We start from the raw sequence: 21977 nt of genomic DNA on the forward strand, positions 1-21977 counted from the left end.
TTAATTCCTATTAAATTTAGGAAAAGGGTCATACTTCCCCTATTTCTTTTTTTTTTTTTTTTTTTCCAGTACTGGGGATCAAACTCAGGACCTTACGCTTGCAAGGCAGGTGTGGTGCCACTGATCTAAATCCCTAGCTCTAGTTTTTATTCTGAATATACACTGCCAATTATCATTGTATTGTATGTTTTAAATAAATATCCATACCATTTCTCCTCATTCTTTTAGAAGCCATAGTGACAGGTACCTCTTTTCATAAACTTGTTTTTTGCATCCAAACCTGTGAGCAAATGAAAACTTTTTCTTGTTATAAGTTGATCATGTCATGTATGTGCTATACTGGCAGCAAGCTAACACATTATCTTTCATAGATGAGGAGATGGAGCTCTAAAATAATCAGTCACCTGCTCAAGGTCACATAGATCCTGCCTTCACAGCCTCAAGTAGAAGGATTACCCACCAGAACCAAATCAAAAAATGCTTTTATATATATATATATATATATATATATATATTTTTTTTTTTTTTTTCAAGATGTACCTTGATCAACAAGAGATCAACAAGTAGTCACACCAAATCAAATTTTGGGATTTTTTTTTCACTCTGAGTTTATTTCAAATGTGAATTTCAGAAGATGTGCAATGTTGCTTTTGTGTCTTTGCATCTCACTGTTTTTAACATTTACAATACGGTATGATCTCAAATACATTTAAGAATGAAGTAGAATTTTTTTCTTCTAAAGTAGTCATTCATTTTCTTTTAATTGCTTTTCTATATATCAAATTACTTCCAGTTACCATTAAATCTCATAATGCCCATCTGTGTAAATACATATAGATACTATGCCAAAGAACTATAAAACAGGGAGAAATCCTTTTGGCATTCACTAAGATTTTCCATTTCCTTTGAATTTGATTTTCCTTCTCTACTAAGCAAAAATGAAAGCATATAATTAGCTAATTTGATATTCAGGGTTAAATTTGCTATTTTATTTTCTATATTAATTTCCTCCAACATATCTGTGGCCTCCATTTTTATGAAGAAGCAGCTCATCCCAATGATATTTAAACACTAATTATTTCCCTTTAATGTCTGAAAAGGAGCACACACTCAAATTTTAACTTTCCAGTTTTTTCTCTTTTATTCCCCATGGTGTTCTCAAGCCGATTAAATTACGTGCAGAAGATGATGCTGAGTTTGCTCACACAGCCTGCCAAAACAAACTCCTGCTAAAATAGTATGTCTACTTATGTCTCACTAAGTAAACTAGCGCTCCTGAAGTTTTATAATTTGGTATTAGAACTAAAATTAAAATGGTGTCTGGAAATGTCAGACTGTTAAATGATACATATGATGTCATCTTACAAAATTCCTCTACTTTAATGTTACTTTGCTTGCCAATTACTGTATTGAAAATTACTGTGTATTAAGAACCTACAGAGTCAGCCATAAAGAATGAGAAACTAGCTAAATGGATGCACACTGAGGCCATACTCTGAAGTGAAATAAATAGGACAAGCATGTAAATACTGAATAGTTTCTCTGGTGTGAGAAACTGAAAGTGTAAATAAGGATTAAAATGAATATTTGATCATGTGAAATAGGAAGAAAAGGTGCAAAGAAAAGGGGAAGTCAGAAGAAGGGAAAGGAAAAAATATGATAAAAGGAAAAAAAGGAAATAAAGTCTTTGTAAATAGGGAAAGGTGGAGGGGCTGAAGGGAGGGCAGGGGAATGGGGAAAAAATAAGAACAAAGATACTCATGTACAGGTACAAGCACCCAATGATAAATGAAAATATATTGTATACCTAAAATGTACCAATAAAAGCATTTAAGGGAAAAAAAAGAACCAACAGAGGGCTTGCTTTTCATACCAGGATATTAATAATTTGTATTTAGCCATCTAATTAATTCCAACTATGCAAAACCAACCACCCAGAAAAGTGAAAGCTATACTTGGTAGAGTTACAAGAGCAGTCAATCATTTCTAGTAATTATAGTACAAATGTCAATCATTTACCCTAAGAAGACTGAGTTTAGATTTTCAGGCCAGCACTTCTTATATTACATTCTTGGTTTAAACTTTCTCCTGGTATTACAGATACTGTGCTATCTCAGAGTGGTTTTATATGATCACTTGAACAGGCAGTGAGTAAGAGGTCCTTTTTTGTGCAAATATACCATTTTTTGAGGTAGTTTGTGTTTTGTTTCTTGTATACAAAGATCAGGAAAAAATATAAATACTGCTTCACATAGATAGACTTGCCAATGTAACTCTTCTATAGAATAAACCAACAAAATATTTGACACATTACATAGTTTCATCACTGAGATGTTTCCTTATTCAAGCTGCAATAACCTTGGATGTTGGAGCTACCCACTGATTTTTAAATGATGCAAAGTTATGGATCTGTTTAACAATTGGAGGTAAAAATAATTATATTTATCATTAATTCTCCATAAATAGTTTGTTAACAGTTATATACTGGCTTTCCACTTTCTTTAGCTGCAATTTTTTATCAGAAACCTGGGAAGAGTATTAAATAGAAATTTTCACCTTGCCTCTGAAGTTTTAGAAAAAAAATCTAAACTTGAATTCCAATGGCAGATAATTTTGGGAAAACAGTATTGATTTTTACATGGTAAACTGTGAATGTTAAGGCTTTTACTTAGTCAATGTTTCTTCCAGGTTTTCCAATGTATATGTTACTTTACAGACTTAAAAATTATCACTGCAATTTAAGTAAATCTGTGTTTGAAGAAGAGTAAGCTTTGTCCTTCAAGGAGAGAGACATTATTTTCTTATATTTTAATTTCCCTTTCCTCCAATATTCTTCTCATAATTATTTTCAGAAGTAGTAAAAAAGTAATTATTTTAGTAGTTGCAAGCTGATTCATCCCATTAAAGTATTCTGGGTTGATTTTTTTGACCTTTGACATTTTAAAAGCATAATTTTATGATTTTCTACCTTCAGTAATTTCTAATGTGAAATCTTCAGAAATCTGCTATTTTTCATGTATATACATACATGTAAATATAATATTTCCTATGCTTAATATATGCTGGCTCCCTTCAAGGTTGTCTCTTCATCTTAATTTTCATCACTTTGAATATACTTTGTCTAGTAATTTCTATATTTGTATTATTTATACTACTTGGTTATTTATGAATTTCTTCAATCTGCAGTTTCAAGTCTTTCATTTATTTTGGAAATTTCTCAGCCATTAACTTAGAGTATTTTCTTTCCTTTCTTTTGTTCCCTTTTCTTTGTTAGAGTGATCAATATTGTTTTCAAGGTCTTCCATATAGTCCATATAATCTGTTTTGATACACTTTTTCTGATTTAGCCTAGCCAATTTCTATTGAATCATTTTCATATTTACTGTCTTTTTGCTTTGTCTAGAGCAGTTTTACTAGCTCACCATTTTTCCTGTATTTAGCATTTTAATTTTATTCTTATGTTTCATCAATATGATGAAATTTAAAATATGTTCTTATAATTTTATTTGTCTGCTCTCAGACATTCATATGGATTTTAATGTATTATTCATAGTTATTTAAAATTCTCAAATCATCTTGACATTCTGGTAATCTATCATTCTGGTTCTACTAGTTCCACTGTATTTCAGCAGCATATTACTTTTCTTGCATTATCACTCTGTGATTTTTTTTTGTTGGATTATAGCCATTATGTATAAGATAATACAAATTGAAATAGATATTGCTCATGCCTGAAACAGACACATCTCTATTTATGTGAGGCTCTAAATGTAGCAAGTTGAGTTAATCTAGTCAAGAGTTGAGGAGGGATTTTGTAGTTGCAATGGTTTCAGGGAATTATTGCCTTGCAGTTCCTCTACACTTTCCTTGTGCACATGATGGGGAGGAGAGTCTCAATGATTCTGTACCTCCATAAATTCTAGACTTGTTTGTAAATTCACTCATTGGAAAGATCTCACTTTCAGCAATAGACTGGTTTTGCTTATGATACTTCACTTAGTAGTTTGTGAGGGATGGAGAAGGTTTTCTCTTGTCCTGCTTTAGCATTACTCTCAGCAAATCCTATGTTCCCAGGTCTCCAGCCTTTCTCAAATGCAGCAACTCCGCCCTAATATACTGACTTTGCCTTTGTACACAGGGTTTTAGTTTGTTTGTTTCTTCCATTTTCTCAGTCTTTAGTGGTTTCCACATGGTCCCTGAATGACATGGAGTTTTATCCCCCTCCTTCAGTTGTTCCAGGCTTTTTGTTTTTTAATAGTAGTATAGACAAAATACTTCAAATAGAACTTTGTACCTTCTTTGGAGTGGTTGCTACTTTTCTCCTCAAGATCTGTATCAAGCAAGAGGGTATCTCTGATATCCTGCTCTGACCTGAATCCTTCTCCTTCTTTTATTTTTAATTTTTTGTACATATTTGCAGTATATAATGATTACATTCATCATGAGGAGTTGGCACATGTGCATAACACATTTTAATTCTTTTTATTTCCCCTTATCCTCTGCCCTCACCACTCTTCCCTCCATCTCTTGGTTCTCTTTCCATTTGTAAAAGATTTATTTTCTGTTTCCTATTATCTATCTTTTAGTTTGTTCTTTGATGTATTTCTACTTTGAGTTTCTCATATAAGAAAAATGAAGCAATATTTAAGCTTTTGCATTTGATCTATTTCATTTAACATTATGCTCTCAATGCATCCATTATTCTACAAATGATCCAAATTTCTCCTCTGCATGGCAGAGTAGTCCTCCATTGGGTACAAATGTCATATATTCTTTAGCCATTCATCTGTTGAGCACTCAGAGAGGTAAGTGGACCAAAGCTTGACACTAGGTGTTCAATCTGCCTTTCTGTCTGCAGTTATAAGGATTCTATATTTGCATGCCAACCAATGGTCAAAGTTAGGAGTTTATTGAAATATTTAGCTAACTTTTTATGTTTATTTAGCATCCTACATCCCTCCCAACATTATTTCCTTCAGATAAGTCAGTACTTTCATCCTACCTCTCTGGAGGCACCTGTGTTTCTTGCTTGATTGTCCTGAGGCCTCGGCTCTGTGATAGACTCATGAAAAGTTGTCATTTTCTAAGTTATCCAATTTGTTATTACTGGGATGAGGGCACTGTGTTTTTAAAACTCTCTACATCCTAAGTTAAAATCAGAGTCCATCTCAAGTGCTTTTGAAGATATGACTTCTACAGTTAAATATAATGCCATACATTTAAAAGTTTAAAATTGTTTTGAAATACTACTAATAAACATATATTTTTCTCATTGAACTCATTAAAGGATGCTGAAGAAAAACAAAGGAAGAGATTAATGAGCAGAAATATTGGGTCACTGAGCAAATATGTAAATTAATTTCATGTACGGGATTAACCATTAGTGTCATTAATTTAGCATGGGACTAGTGAGATCCTTGCTTGATTTTTCTTTTCAGTCCTGAAGACTGAATTCATTGTACCCAAGACCGTCACACTGAGCTAGATTTCCACCTCTTTTTTATGCTTTTATTTTGATTCTAGGTCTCCCCAAGTTGCCTAATGCAGGCTCAAACTTTAGCTCCTCCTGCCTCAGGCTCCAGAGTGCTGGAAATATAGGTACACACCACCACACTTGAGCTTGATTTTTATAACTAATCAAAATAAATGTAATATTTAAGTAAATCATAAATGCTTTTTCAAATCCTACATTCTTTGGAAATATAATGGGGTATTAAATGCTATTCAACACATGCTTATGATTTGAAATAAATATTTAAGAACAATAGATCTACTTTAATTCAACTGTCAACATTTAATATCATGTGTTCAACTCATGAATTGTCATCAAAAAATGTTAGTTCATTAGTAAGATCCTAATGTAATTTTAGCCATTTTTCAGTGCCTTTAATAAATCAAATAACTTGTGTTTACATAACATGAATAATATTATTATTAAAAATGTAATTTTCAGCGTCAAAAAATGTCAGCTTTGTACTGATTGCTTAATACTTTGTTTTAAAATTAACCCACTAAGCTTTATTAGGAAATAAGAAATAATTAACTGTGAGGAAATGAATTCAACTTTTAAAAGTTCATAATCTGGGCCAGGGATTTAGCTCAGTGGTTCTGCTGCCTGCCTCACAAACACAAAGTTGAGTTCGATCCCCAGGACCCAAAAAAAAAAAAAAAAAAAAAGGTTCATAATCTAATAGATACTGAACAGAAGTCAATTAGATATTAGATAAAAATAAATATCTTCCCTCTTTAACATAACAAGTTTTATGACAAATATTTCTGTGATGTCTGCCATGGCCAGGCATTATGCTATGTAGAGGGAGAGACAAATGTGAAGAGTTAAAAGTATAAATATGACTCCATAACACTTATGAAATAACTAAAAAAATCCTAAAAGAAAACTAAACACAAAGCAGTCATCATTGAGACAAAAATGGACCAATTTTATTTATGTTTAAAGACTCTTAGAAATCAAGAAGGAAAACCTCACGATCTAATTAGAAATGGGCCAAATGACATGAATAGTACAAAAAAAGGACAAAACGATGATCTTTAAACTTATGAAGGATATATAATCTAACTTGTAAGAAAGTAAGTGCAAAATCAGGCTATAAATTGTTTTTTAGCAATCACATTGTAGAGATTGTTAAAAATTGTGACCTGCTATATTAATAGAAAGAAAAGAAACAGATAAACTTTCACATTCCTCCTGGAAGGAGAAATAGACATAACCTTTTCAGTGATCATTTTGCCAATATCACTCAAGGAGTAAAATATATATATTTACCACTTCTAGGAATTTATTTTATTCTCTAAGGGCCAAAAATTGAATGGTATGTTGTACATTATAATGTGTTTATAATAACCAAAAATTAGAAATATATTAAAGATTCATTATTGACATTCATTATATAACATATATTGTATAAGATGCCATATATCTATGTAATGCAATAAGAAATGTACATGGTATAATGTACCAAATATATTATAGTGCATTTGGACACAATACTATACTCTCATTCAAACAAAGATTGGTTCTACAATAACTGTCATGGAATTATGTCTAAAATGTATTGTTAAGGGAAATATGTAAATTAGAGAACACAAGACTATGCCACAACCTGTATAAATTATATAAATGGATATCAGTGTGCTTTCCCATGCATAAGTTAATCTGTGTTTGTACCTCCATTGAGTATTCTTGAAAGATATGAAATAAGGAAATGGGACTGTTTGGGGAGGGAAACTGGGGACATGGTAAAGTATGGAGTAAATTCTTATTTTACCTCATCTATAACTCTTCCTCATCAATAGGTCTTATATGAAAATTGTAAAAAAATCGTAACAGAAGATAGTTTTCAGGAGCACAGGTAGGAAATAATGAGTGCATTAGTTTGGCTGGTAAACTCAAGACACAATTAAGAAATACTCAGTTTGTAAAATGTTAAATGCATTTTGATCCATCACCAGTTTCTGAAGTCTTCCTGAGATTATATACCTTTATTTGCATGTAAGAAAAGTTGTTGTATTTGCAATTAAGAAATATAAATGGAAAATATGCTCTCCTGTCTGACTGCACAGCATAAGCCACTGATCCACAGGGAAGCAGCAATGGAACAGGAGCTCCCGACCCAGGATTACTTGGGCTCTGTCTGGGATGCGAGGGAGGATTTAGCTACCCAGGCGGACATCTGTCCCTATGCAAATTCACACCCAAACCTTGTTGAAATTTCTTTTTTCATGCATTAATCAATTTTCTAAATATTCCTCCTTACTAAAGTATTAGAAAAATAATTGAATTGCTAATGTAATACAGCTAGCACAAAGTTATTTCATATAAATATGAGATTTTCATAAGAGATGAAATCTATTTCTACTTTAGCATATGTTGTAAATTAGTGTCGACATCCATCCTGCCATGAATCCCACACAAAAAGTGATGGAAGCCCATGATAAATGATTCTGTTTCCTACTGCTGGGGCAAGTCTGAATCCACTTCTTCCAGCTTGGCAAAGATCTTTTTAGTTTTTTAAGTTCCAACATTAGTATTTTTAATTCATTAGTTTGGCACATTATGATAATAAGTAATATGGAACATATTCTATACCTTAAGGACTTGTCATAAAATTACAGACACAGAGAACATTTCTAAAACAGTCTGTCTAGTGAATATAAGCCAAATGTGACCCCAGTAGTCAAGGATTGCTCACAGAAAACTACGACTTTATTTTCTACTTCTCACCACCTCGTTTTAATTTCTCATTTTACCAGTCCATGAGATAGATATAAAACTATAAGTAATTTCTCTTTTTCAAATAGTATTGTTCTGAAGAAGTGTTTAATAACCAAGATTTGTATTAATGCATGTTAATATAGAATGTTTTGCTCTTTAAGGAGACCTATAGGTAAATCTTCTAGAGTATAAATTATAATACCCAATTGTTAAATTGTTATGTAACAGATTTCTTTTGAAAGAGGAATGCTAATTACTATCACACATCTGTAACGTTTCATTATGGAGGTCATGGTAAGCACTTCGGTGGCCCCTTCTTGCTGGGCCCCACGTGTAGGAGGAGCAGGTAGCTCCCTCACCCCTTTGGCATCGATTCTGTTCTTGAGGGCTCCACTTTTCACTTCCCAAAAGGCTCTACTTCAGACCTCCACAAAGGTGATGAGACTTTGACATGAATTTTCAGTGACACATTCAGAATATAGCAGAAGGCAATTTGTAGGAACTGTCAGAAATCCCTATGAAGAAGAGATATTTGAGGTTCACAAGTCTTTTGTTTTTTACCAGGGACCAAATCTCTGGAATACTTTCGTTTAATCAAGGTTAAAGTATATGATAGGAGCTTACGATGAAAGCTTTAAATCCTAAAGCAATAAGCAATGACTATTTCTCTTGTAAATATACTTATTATTATTTTCCATCTTTCCAGAAGTTTAAAAATAAAAATAAAATAGAAAAATAAAGCTGGAATTCAATTGTTTCTGTATGATTTTCTTTGCAAACTCATATGATTGATGGATTTATTAATTCAATGATCAATGATTAAAGATGTTCTATATTTTATACCCTCTTGAATTGCCAGGCACATAAAGCCCAGCAATTGTATGATACAGAGAAAATTTTATCCAATAGGGGAAGACTTAAGGATACTTTGTCCAGAAGGTTGCAGTTGAATTGTTTCCAAAGGAAAACTGTTTTCAAAACAAAAGACTAAAAAGATTAACATCAGAACAACAGGTAGTATAAACACCCAGCAGTATTTAATAGGCTGGTAGTGTAAAACACAGTAACAAAACTTTCAGAGTAATTGGGGGCGGCTGGATGAGGTGAGAAAATTTGTTGAAGCAGACAGAGTGCCAATTGGTAAGGACTTTATCCTGCAGATCATATGAACCAGAGGAACAGTTTAAGAAGAGTTGGAGGAAATCGTGGGCATTTTATAAATTATGAATAATTTTATAGAAGGAGGCAATGAACAGTGTGAAGCTTACAGTGTTAGAAGACTAAAAAATGAGTCTTTATAAAGTTCAAAAAGAAATCTAGTCTCCCTTGGCCAGAAAGTTGCAATTACTTCACCTCTAAAAGATTTATTATGTTATGGTGCACACCCAACATGAAGATAGGGTGGTTCTAAAATATGCTGTAAAATGGAGGCATATGTGAAAGCTAAATTTTCTATGAAATACATAAAGTACTGTGAATGTAGACTCCTATAAAATAATATTTTTCTGAGTCAGATTTGTTTAGTGTGCTTTTCAGTATTTATTCTTATTATGATGATTTTATTCATTCTGTTTCATATAATGTTGCAAACAACTACAACTTTACTTATTTAGATTGTTTGTATCCAGCAAGAATCATTGTAACTGACACAATATCTATTTGTTTATAGTATAGAATATTTTTTCTTATTTTTCAAAACTAGTTTTCTTTGCAATTTTCATATTTATATACCTACAAGTATGGAAGTAGGTTTATTTACAATTTCCCTGTTTTATTTTTGAAACTCTAAGGAATGCTCTTGATATTCACTTGAGTTAGAAATATATTTCTGGATATTTCATGTATAAAATTAATAATTCTGTGTAAAATATTTTAATAGTAATATTTGCATTTCCCTTACCTATCAGAAATTCTAAGAACAGCACAAAATAAGATAAAATATAGTTACCTCCGAAAGTGGAAAAAAGTGCGATTCTAAGCAGATAGGGATAAACTAGACAGTGCTGAACTCAGAGTTGTTGATTTTACTTTTCCTCTGGTAGTGTCTGCGCTGAGCATCAGCTGTGGAGGCCTTCAACCTGAACTCACTCTACCTGCATGGGAAGACATGCAATCTCTCTCATCTCCTTTGTAGTGTGGTCTGTATGGCTGAGACCTAGAACTGTTGGAGCCATCTTGCTATCACAGTGGAAAGTGGCTTGTGGCATAGGGAGAGAATCACTTAGACATGAAAGTGAAATTCTGATTAAACCATCCTTGAATACCTCCTATTCATAAAGTTCTGAATGTCATATGAACTGGGGTAGACCTTTCGTGGTTAAAAAATTTTGAGTATTCTGTTACAAGTAGAAATAATCGACATAGATGCAAGTAGTCTAAAATAGAAGTAAAATTCTATGAATATGTATTTGTCATTATATAATAAGAAAAAGTGTGAGAGAAGAGACAGGTGGCATGAGTTGTGGTTTAGCTTATTGTACATGATCTTCTAAACACTGAATAAGCACTGGAATAGAGGGCTGCATAAGAATATGTGTCTCACCTCAGAGAGGTAGACGAAGTAGGGATGAAACTGGCACAACAAATAATTTTATGAAAATTGTGTGTGTGTGTGTGTGTGTGTGTGTGTGTGTGAAAATACAGTGGTTAAGATATTTACAGAAGAAAGATAATCAACTCACCTTCTGTGAGCGGAGGACCAATCATTACCCAGGTATTAAAAAGCAAGATGATTTAACACATAAGCAAAAGCATCCTGTCATGAAACGGCCCATTACTATTGGGGAGCAATTAGACTAAAATATAGATGTAAGACAAAGTTTAGAAATAGATGAAGTTGCAGAGGTAGATTATGAACAGGTAGTTGCATATTTCTGAGAAGTTCTGGCTTTAAAATTGTAAAGTGGGTAATAATCATTTTAAGCAATAATATTAAAACTACTAATACTGAGCTCAATAAAGTACACAGGATGTATTCAGCAGGGCAAATAAACCATGCATATCTATGAAGACAATATTATTTCAAGTCAATATAATTTAAGGCTTATTTATTCAGATCAAATCATCTAACAATAAACACATCAGTGATATCATGTCCCTGAATTTAAGACTAGATGGAGTGAATCAGTAAGGTTTGATTTATTTGACTTCTTTAAACTTAGAAGAAAAATGCGTTGTCTTGTAGAATAAAGATGTGCTTTAGGTAATAGAGGTGAATAACAAGATAAAGAATCACAAAATGTAAGGAAAATTGATTTTCATAGAAGTACAGGAAAATGGATATACAGTGGGAGAAAAGACCAGACTCAGAAGGTAGGGTGATTTATGGTTAGGTAAAAAGAGCATGTGTGAAAAAAGGGTTTAAAAGTAGGCTTCTGATTGTCCAAAGATAAGCTATTTATCTAGCACACAGGAAAGGTCACTAGCTGTTATCTATTGCTTTTATTGCTTTGATTATTTCATCTTGGGGCCTTTCCATGAGTCACACTGCAGTGAACACAATAAGAGGGCCTCGCCATGGGCAAGAGAGCCTTCTCCAGTGCTGTCAAATCAATCTCAATATTCTGCACTCTCCCACAGTCTCCCTGGCTATCTGACCTCTTCCCTAATAACCAGGGATTTAAGAGAGTTCTTTGGCTGTAACTGTGTGCATCGCTGGATTCTTTCAGCCTTTGTGCTCTTACCATAGGCATCCCTGCTCCCAGTCTTGCCCTGTAGGGTCTGTATAGGATGCCAGTTATGTTTAATCTGCTTCTGAAATGTGCATTGAAGATTAGAATTCGCACATTCCATTTTCATTGGTTGGAAACTGTCCCTGAAATAAGCCATGCTGGAGTCAGTGAATCTTATTCCTTTCATTTTGCCAGTTAGCAGTTTAACCAACTTCAATAAATCTTATATTCTTTTTATAGACATGGAGGCATAATCACAAAGAGTTTTGTAAACACCAGCCCTATTAAAAGCTAGCAGGTATGCTTTAGCACACACTTAAATTTGAGTGAGGGCACTGGAAGTAATTAGTCCTCTTCCCCATGATGATACAATTCGCAGTTACTAGATGTACTCTGAGTAACACATACCAGCTACAGGAATGGTTCAGATTTTTCACACACTTCTCTCAGAGGTGTAATCAAAGCCAATAATATTACTGACTAGTTCATGCCACATCCTCAAACAACCAGTGGTTAATTGTCTTGCGATTTGGGGAAAGGGATTTATATATTTTAAAAGAACAATGAGTGCATAAACTAACCACATTCCACATGCATAGCATGAGGTCAGACTAATTGATTATTTTAAAACCTAAAGCCTAGGATAATTGTTTGGACTTTCCTATTGTCCAGAAATAAATACCTAGAGGAGAAATGAAGTATGAGTTTATGCAAAACTGAGAAAATCTATTTTTAAAAGACTTAGAAATCTATGATATTATAATCCTAAGAAAAAATTCCCTGGTTTCTATTTTTATTTGTTTTAAATCATTTAAAAATTCTTAAGTGATACGTAGCTTAGTCTGAGGGAAAGTGCAATTTGAATGACATCTCTACTATATTAGAAAGACAAATCAGAGACTCTACAATGGTTATTGATGGGTTGATAATGGATCTAATGCAGTTAACAAAATAAATAAAAATAAGTAAGTGCAACAATAACTACTTCTACTCAATACATACAGACACAAACACATGGCCATGCCAAGTCTTTGGAAAATAATGCTTATTAAATCAATAAATTGCTTTAGTGTTCTCTAGGTAATCGTGTTAGGAAAATAGCAGTTGCTGAGTACTCTGTGATGGATATTTACTTATATTCCCAGAACTTGTTCTTAGCAACCAAATCTGGTTTGAATCATGATCCAGAATCAGTCCTTTTATCTGGGAGGCCAAATATTCTGTGACTATATAATTTATTTTTAATATGTTAGAAACAGGGTGAAAATTGAATTCAGAAACCCTGTGTTAGCATGCTAATACTACTTTTAAGATTTTGAGCATGTTACTTATCTCTGTAACTTCAAATTTAGTATATGTTGAAAGATATATAAATAATGCCAGTTCCTTGTTAAGGATTTGAATAAAATAGCAAACGTTAAATTGCTTATAAGTTGTGAAATGATATGAAATTGTTATTGTGCAACAGATTTCTACCAAAATACTTATTGCAGGCTTCTGGTCTTTGTATATTTGAAAACACCTTTATTTTCCTACATTTTTGCCTAATAGGTTAATTGGTTGTCAGCATGCAGGGTGATAGTTCAATCAGCAATAGTCTATTCTTTTGCTGTTAATCTGTGTTTTTCCTCTCATTATTAATTTCATATTTCAACTCCCAAAGAATTTAATTATTAATATGTATTTCTTTATAATTTTATCTTGCTTTGAACCTTTAATTATCACTGCCAGTCTGAGGTTACATATCTTTAATTCTGTAAGAATAATCTTACCCATTCTTTCCTTCTTTCTTTCTTTTTTTTGTTTTTTCTTTTTGCTACTGGGGATCGAACTTAAGACTTTGTGCTTGTGAGGCAGGCACCGGAACCACTGAGCTACATCCTCAACCATCCATTCTTTCTTCAAAAAATATTCTGCTCTTCAGGGGAAGTGGGAGGGGCAGGGGAAAGGAAAAGAGGGAAAAGAAAAAATATGAGAAAAGGAAAAACATGGAAACAAAGTCTTTGCAAATAGGGAAGGGTGGAGGGGGTGAACAGAGGGCAGGGGAAGGGGAAAAAATAAGAACCAAGATACTCATGTAATGGTACAAGATCCCAATGATGAATGTAACTGTATTTTATACCTAAAATGTACCAATAAACTTAATGGGGGACAAAAAAAGAAAAAAAATATTTTGCTCTTTCCCCTACTATTTTCTTCTGGGACACATCTTAGACCTCCACTTCTGAGACTTTTTGTTTTTATTTCTCTGTCTTGTGTTCTGGTAGAATTCCTCAATATTATTTCTGAATGTGCTAGTTAGTACTTTCCTTTCGGTGATTTTATTTTTAATTTCAAAGCTCCTAGTTGCTTCTTGTGTCAGTTCTGTTTTTGACATTTTCATTCTCTCTATGTGGATATTATTAATTCTTTAAAGAATTATTATATATCTTATACAATCAGTTTTAAATTGCCTCATTATTTGAACCTAACATAATCAAATGTTGGTTTTGTTTACAACCCAGGTTAGCATTAATTTTCTTCATGTATTTTTGAATTTGTATTTATATAGAAATAGTCATTAGGAAGGATATTTTTATGCTCATCCTTTATCATCTTTTTTTCATATTTTCTGGTTTTATAGGTTAGAACAAGGTCCTCTGTTTGCAGTTCAAATAGCCACATTATGCTTAAAAGTACAAGTCTTATTTTAATGATTAACACCAAAGAGTTGCCTGTAAGTAGCAACTCCCTGTGTTTAGGAATATACATTGCAACTTCTTTTGGGAGTTGTATTTTATGTTAGGTTGGGTTAATCTTTTCTACTCATCATTCCTCTCTTCTGTGGAATTATACTAAGTACATTTTGCCATGTGACTATGATATCTCCCATTCAAGTAGGTAGAGAATGTTTATCTACTTTATTGATTTTGGTTAGGTTAGAACTTACAAATTGTTTTATCTGAATGAATGTTAGCAAATAAAATATAACACAAGGCTTTTTGTGCACTTACATCATTGGCTCTGGATTCTTGAGTTTCTATTACCCTCTAAGAAAAAACCTGCCTTTAGTAGCTGCAGATAAAAATCCTAATCTGGAGTCCTATGGAACACGCCAAATCAGCCCATGCCCCGGCAACAATCCACTGGAACCCCCCCCCCCACTCCTCTGTGCAGCCACCTGGTTCCACACTACAAAGACACAGAGGACACCGGACTACCAGACCACTGTACTGAGTCCTGCTGCTCCCAGCCCAGAGGTAGGGGCTTCTGAGCAGACGTCCCACTGCTCCTGGTCCAGAGGAAGGAGCTTCCCAGCCACCATCCCTCCCACTGCTCCCACCCCAGAGGAAAGGGCTTTTGGGACACCATCCCTACTGCTGCTCCTGGACCCTGTCCCACCTCTCCCAGCAGCCCCCCCCCCAGTTGAAATGAGAAAACACGTAAATAAGTCTCAAAACCAGACTTCCAGATCACCTACAGCAACCCCAAAGAGAAATGAGATGGAACGTTCTGATACTCAACCACCTGGACACACTGAACTGACAACAAAAGGGGATCTGGAAAACATGAAATCAGAAATAATTTCTCAGATAACAGGAGAAATTGTGCCCCTAGTGTAAGATACGATTAATAAATCTAGACAGGAGCTGAGGAACATGATGGAATCCCAACATAAGAAACAAATGGAATCCATAAAACAGATGCAAATAGATTTCCAGGACATGAAAAATTCCTTTGAAAGTCTACACAGCAGAATGAGCAAATGTGAGGACAGAATTTCAGATATAGAAGATAAGATTGCAATTAATGACTAGGAAAAGAAAAATCGCTTCAAAATTATAAGGGAACACAAGAAATCAATCCAGCAGCTACTAGATGATGCAAAGAAGAATAACATAAGACTGATTGGGCTCAATGAAGAAACAGGAGAGAGTGCAGATGACATAAAAAAAACTCTTCACAGAAATAATGGCAGAAAACTTCCCAAGCAGGGGAAAAGAACTTGACATACAGATAAGTGAGGCATATAGGACTCCAAATAGCCTTGATCAAAAAAAATCTACACATAGGCATATAATTGTTAAGATTCCAGAAACTCAACAGAAGAACAAAGTTCTACAAGCAGTTAGAGAAAAAAAATAAATCACATACAAAGGAAAGCCCATCAGAATCACAGCAGACTTCTCAACACAAACCATCAAGGCAAGAAGAGCTTGGAGTGACATATTCCAAGCCCTAAAAGAAAACAGCCTCCAAACCAGATTGATGTACCCTGCAAAACTATCTTTCAAAATGGATGGAGAAATAAGATACTTTCATGACAAAGAGCACCTTAGGAACTTCGTGAATACCAAACCAGCACTCCAAAGAATTTTACACAATAGCCTAGGAACAGACATTGAGGATCACAACCCCAGGAAGCAAAGCAGAATGAACCCATCTGGCATGACAAGAAATTAAATATAAAGGGGGAGAACCCAGCAAAAAAAAAAAGTCATGGCAATGACAAGTCAATACATTTCAGTTATAACCATCAACGTTAATGGTCTCAATTCACGAATCAAAAGAAATGGACTGGCAGAATGGGTCAAGAAGCAAAATCCAACAATATGCTGCATACAAGAAACACACTTAATTCAAAAGGAAACTCATAGACTGAAAGTTAAAGGGTGGAAAACAATACTCCATGTGACAAGAACCCGAAAAAAGCAGGAGTAGCTATCCTCTTTGCAGATCAAGCAGATTTCAATCCAACACTGATTAAGAGAGATGAAGAAGGACACTGCATCCTTGTAAAGGGAAGAATCCAAGAGGAAGAGATGACAATCATAAATATCTATGCACCAAACACTAGTGCGCCCAACTATATAAAAACAAATACTAATGGACATGAAAAGTCATATATGCACTAATACAATTGTAGTGGAGGAACTCAACACCCCACTGTCACAAATAGATAGATCAACTAGACAAAAACTAAGTAATGAAATACTAGAACTCCATCGAACTCTTGAACAAATGAACTTAACAGATGTTTACAGAGTATTCCACCCCACAAAATCAGAATACACATTCTTCTCAGCTGCACATGGGTCATTCTCCAAGATAGACCACATACTCACACATAGAACATGTTTAAGTAAGTGCAAAGGAATTGAAGTTATCCTCTGTATATTATCAGAACATTGTGCAATGAAATTGGAGACCCATAGCAAAATAAACTCAAAAAATTTCATAAACATGTGGAAATTGAACAATACACTTCTGAATAACCAATGGGCCACAGAGGAAATTAAAGAAGAAATCAGACAGTTCCTTCAATTAAATGACAATGACAATACAACATATTGGAATCTATGGGACACAATGAAAGCAGTCTTATGAGGGAAATTCATAGCAGTGAATATGCATATTAGGAAAACAGAACAAGCCCAATTAAACAACCTGATCCTGAACCTCAAGCTTCTAGAAAAATAAGAGCAGGACAACCTCAGAGCTCCTACAAGGGAGGAAATTATAAAGATCAGAGGAGAAATCAATGCAATGGAGACTAAGAGAACAATACAAAAAATCAACGAAGCCAAGAGTTGGTTATTTGAAAGAATCAACAAAATTGACAAACCTTTAGCCAACCTTGTCAGAAAAAGGAAAGAAAAGGCCCAAATCCATGCAATTAGGAATGAAAATGGTGAAAAGACAACAGACCTAGTAGAAACCCAGAGGATCATCAATACCTACTTCCAGAGCCTATACACCAATAAGATGGACAACACAGAAGAAATGGACAGATTTCTAGATACATATGAATTACCAAAGTTGAACGAAGAAGACCTAAGAATTCTGAACAACCCAATATCAACCAATGAAATTGAAAATATAATTAAAAACTTATCACCTAAGAAAAGCCCGGGCCCTGATGGCTTCACTGCTGAATTCTACAAGACATTTAGAAAGGAACTGCTGCCACTACTGTTTAAACTCTTCAATGAAATTGAAAGAGAAGCAATACTCCCAAATTCACTCCTGGAAACAAGCATCACCTTGATCCCCAAAGCAGAGAAAGACCAACCAAAAAAGAGAACTATGGGCCAGTCTCACTAATGAACGTAATGCAAAAATCCTTAATAAGATACTGGCAAATAGAATGCAGAAGATCATCAAGAAGATCATACACCCTGATCAAGTGGGATTCATCCCAGGGATGCAGGGATGGTTCAACATACACAAATCAATCAATGTAATACACTCTATCAATAGAGCCAAGGACAAAAACCATATGATTATCTCCATAGACACAGAAAAAGCATTTGACAAAATCCAACATGCATTTATGATAAAAACCCTACAAAAAATTGGAATAGATGGTCTCTACCTCAAACTGATAAAAGCCATCTATGAAAAACCAACAGCCAATATCATACTAAATGGTCAAAAACTGAAATCCTTCACACTAAAATCAGGAACAAGACAAGAATGTCCACTATCACCACTCTTGTTCAATATAGTTCTGGAAACATTTGCCATGGCAATTAGACAAGAGAAAGAAATAAAAGGAATAAAGATAAGAAATGAAGAAGTGAAATTGTCATTATTTGCAGATGACATGATACTCTATATAGAAGACCCCAAGAACTCCACCAAAAGTCTTCTAGACTTAATAACCAAATTCAGTCAAGTAGCTGGTTACAAGGTCAACACACAAAACTCAATAGCTTTCCTCTACACCAATGACAGACTCACTGAGAGAGAAATAGGTCAAATAATTCCTTTCACAATAGCATCCAAAAAACTGAAATACCTAGGAATCAACCTAATGAAAGAAATCAAAGACCTCTTCTCTGAAAACTATGGCACTCTGAAAAGAGAGATTGAAGATGATATCAGAAAATGGACAGACATCCCCTGCTCCTGGGTAGGAAGGATTAATATAGTGAAAATGGCCATACTTCCAAAACTGCTATATAGATTTAATGTAATTCCAATTGAGATCCCAGCAGCATACTTCACAGACCTTGAGAAAACAATCCAAAAATCCATTTGGAACAAGAAGAGACCCAGAATAGCAAAAGCAATTCTAGGTAACAGAGACATGGCAAGGGGTATCACAATCCTCAACCTGCAAATATACTACAAAGCTACTGTGATAAAAACAGCATGGTACTGGCAAAGAAACAGACCTGAGGACCAGTGGAACACATTAGAAGATGCAGAAACAACACCAGACACACTCAGCCATCTCATCTTCGATAAAGGAGCCAAACCCCCTCACTGGAGGAAAGATAGCCTCTTTAATAAATGGTGCTGGAAAACTTGGGCTTCAACTTGCCAAAGATTAAAACTAGACCTATATCTCTCACCATGCACTCAACTAAAATCTAAATGGATTAAAGATCTAAATATTAAAATAGATACTCTGAACCAGTTGGAACAGCGGTTAGGTAGAACTCTTGAAGACATTGGTGTAGGAAAAGATTTTATGAACAAAACCTCAGTTGCCCATGAACTAGCACAAGCAATCAACAAATGGGATCTCTTCTTATTAAAAGGCTTCTGCACAGCAAAAGAAACCACCAGCAGTGTGAAGAGACAACCCACAATGTGGGAAAAAAATCTTCACCTGCTCTTCCTCAGACAAAGGTCTACTATCTCGAATCTATAAAGAACTTAAAAAGATCAGACCTCCCAAATTTAAAGACCCAATCCAAAATTGAGCATCTGAAATGATCAGACATTTCTCAGACAAAGAAGTAAAAATAGCAAATAGATACATGAAAAAATGTTTAACATCACTGGTCATTCGAGAGATCCAAATGAAAAACAATGCTGAGATTCCACCTCACTCCAGAAAGAATGGCTGCTATCATGAAATCAACCAATAATAAATGCTGTTGGGGCTGTGGGGAAAGAGGAACCCTCCTCCACTGCTGGTGGGAGTGTAGACTGGTGCGAGCACTGTGGAAATCAGTATGGAGATACCTCAAAGTACTAGGACTGGAAGTTCCATTTGACCCCGCTATTCCACTGCTGGGGATCTTTCCCAAAGAATTTTAAAAAATCATACTACAGTGATATATGTGCACCCATGTACATAACAGCACAGTTTGTGATAGCTAAAACTTGGAAACAGCCCAAATGCCCATCAACTGGAGACTGGATAAAGAAAATGTGGGTTTTTAATAAAATGGAGTACTACTCAGCCATAAAAATGAGAAATTAGAGACATTTATAGCTAACTGGATACACATTGAGGCGATACTCTTAAGCGAAATAAATAGGACACACATGTATAAATATCTAATAGCTTCTCTGGTGTGAGAAACTGAAAGTGTAAATAAGGACTAAAATGTTTAATAGGTAATGTGAAATAGGAAGAAAAGGGGCAAAGGGGAAGGAAGTGGGAGGGCTAGGGGAAAGGATAGAAGGGAATGGGATCAATATGAGAAAATGGAAAAATAGGAACAAAATCTTTGTAAATAGGGAGGAATGGAGGGGTTGAATGGAGGGCTGGGCAAGGGTGAAAAATAAGAACCTTGAGAGACTATGTAAAGGTGCAAATTTCCAATAATGAATGTCATTATATTGTATACCTAAAATGTTCCAATGATTAGAATGAATAATCAATAATGCAAAATAGGAAGAAAAGGTCCAAAGCGGTAGGGGTAGTGGGAGGGGCAGGGGAAAGGAAAGAAGGGAAAGGAAAAATGATGAGAAATGGGAAAAATGGAAATAAAGTCTTTGTAAATAGGGAAGGGTGGAGGGGGTGAAGGGAGGGCTAGGAATGGGGAAAAAATAAGAACCAAGATTCTTTATGTAAAGGTACAATTCCCAATGAGAAATGTAATTGTGTTGTGTACCTAAAATGTACCAATAAAAGAATTTAATAAAAAAAAATCCTAATCTGCAGATCAGGTAAACATGGGTGAGCCTACATAAGATGGCCGATGAACTAAGTCATAACCAACACAGAGACCCATGGATGAATAACAGACATATGTGGACTCTGGCAGAGGCCTGACAACAATAAATATTAGTAAAGAATTCCTGGTAACACATTAGCAAAAAGACTTCAAAGAATAGATTTATCTAATCTCCAAGTAAATTTAAATTTTTGAGCTCTAATTTCCTAAACATTTTGTAAATTCTATCATGTGTTTTCAACTGCTTTATTAATGGGGGTATATGGGCATGTTTGTGTTTTCAGTGAAAATTTAAAATTAGTTGAGTTAAATATTTCAGAAGGAGAAAAGAGAAAATTTTATTATACAAGAAGATATAAGAATGAAATTCAGAATGCAGAAGGAGCAGTGATTGTGTATTAGAAATAACCATGCAAATACAAGTTCAAAGGAATTTGCAAGAATTTTAGGCAGAATGTTTGACTTCAAACAAAAGTAAGTTACAAGTATTGGGCCAGTGTCACAAAAATATCAAAGGGTAAGGTCGCTTTTGTTAAAAATCACTCAACAAATATTAAACTACTCTGACTACTGTTACTGTTTCTCAATCTAGGATACTGTATATTATAAAGCATATGAAAAATGTACTACCAGCTGGGCATGGTGGCACATGTCTGTAATCTCAACTCTTGGGAGACTGAGGTAGGAGGATTGCTGTGAGTTTGAGACAAGCTTGGGCTACATAGTGAGACTCTGCCTCAAAAATCCAAAAATAAATTTTAAAAATGTACTACTAGACTTTCCTGGAAAAAAATAATCCATTCTACAAGAAACAGTAAATGTTTTAAGTTAATATATTAGTTTGTGTTCTGTGAGGAGTAGGCCTACTGTTGAGATTAAATATGTAAGGAATTACTGGAAAAACACTAGTGAGTGAAAATGAGAGAGACAGCAGAAGGGGATGGGGACCCTTCAGACCATGGTTCTGGTCCACCCTGGTGGCTGGAAGAAGAAAGGAAGTCAGATGGAGGGTGCCGTAAAGTTCTACAAAGGTCTCAGCAAACCCAAGGTTCTGTCTGCAAGCTGAAGAGGCTAAAGAGAAGGGCCTGTCTGCCTGTGTCTTTTTCAAACGCTGTTGAGGGGCAGCTGGGAAGTGTGACCACTGTATTAGCAATGAGGGGTCTCAAGTGAAGC

This window comes from Heterocephalus glaber, unplaced genomic scaffold (genome assembly GCF_053883595.1).
Source record: "Heterocephalus glaber isolate CG9 unplaced genomic scaffold, H.glaber_assembly_v1.0 deba00001058, whole genome shotgun sequence".
Taxonomy (NCBI): domain Eukaryota; kingdom Metazoa; phylum Chordata; class Mammalia; order Rodentia; family Bathyergidae; genus Heterocephalus; species Heterocephalus glaber.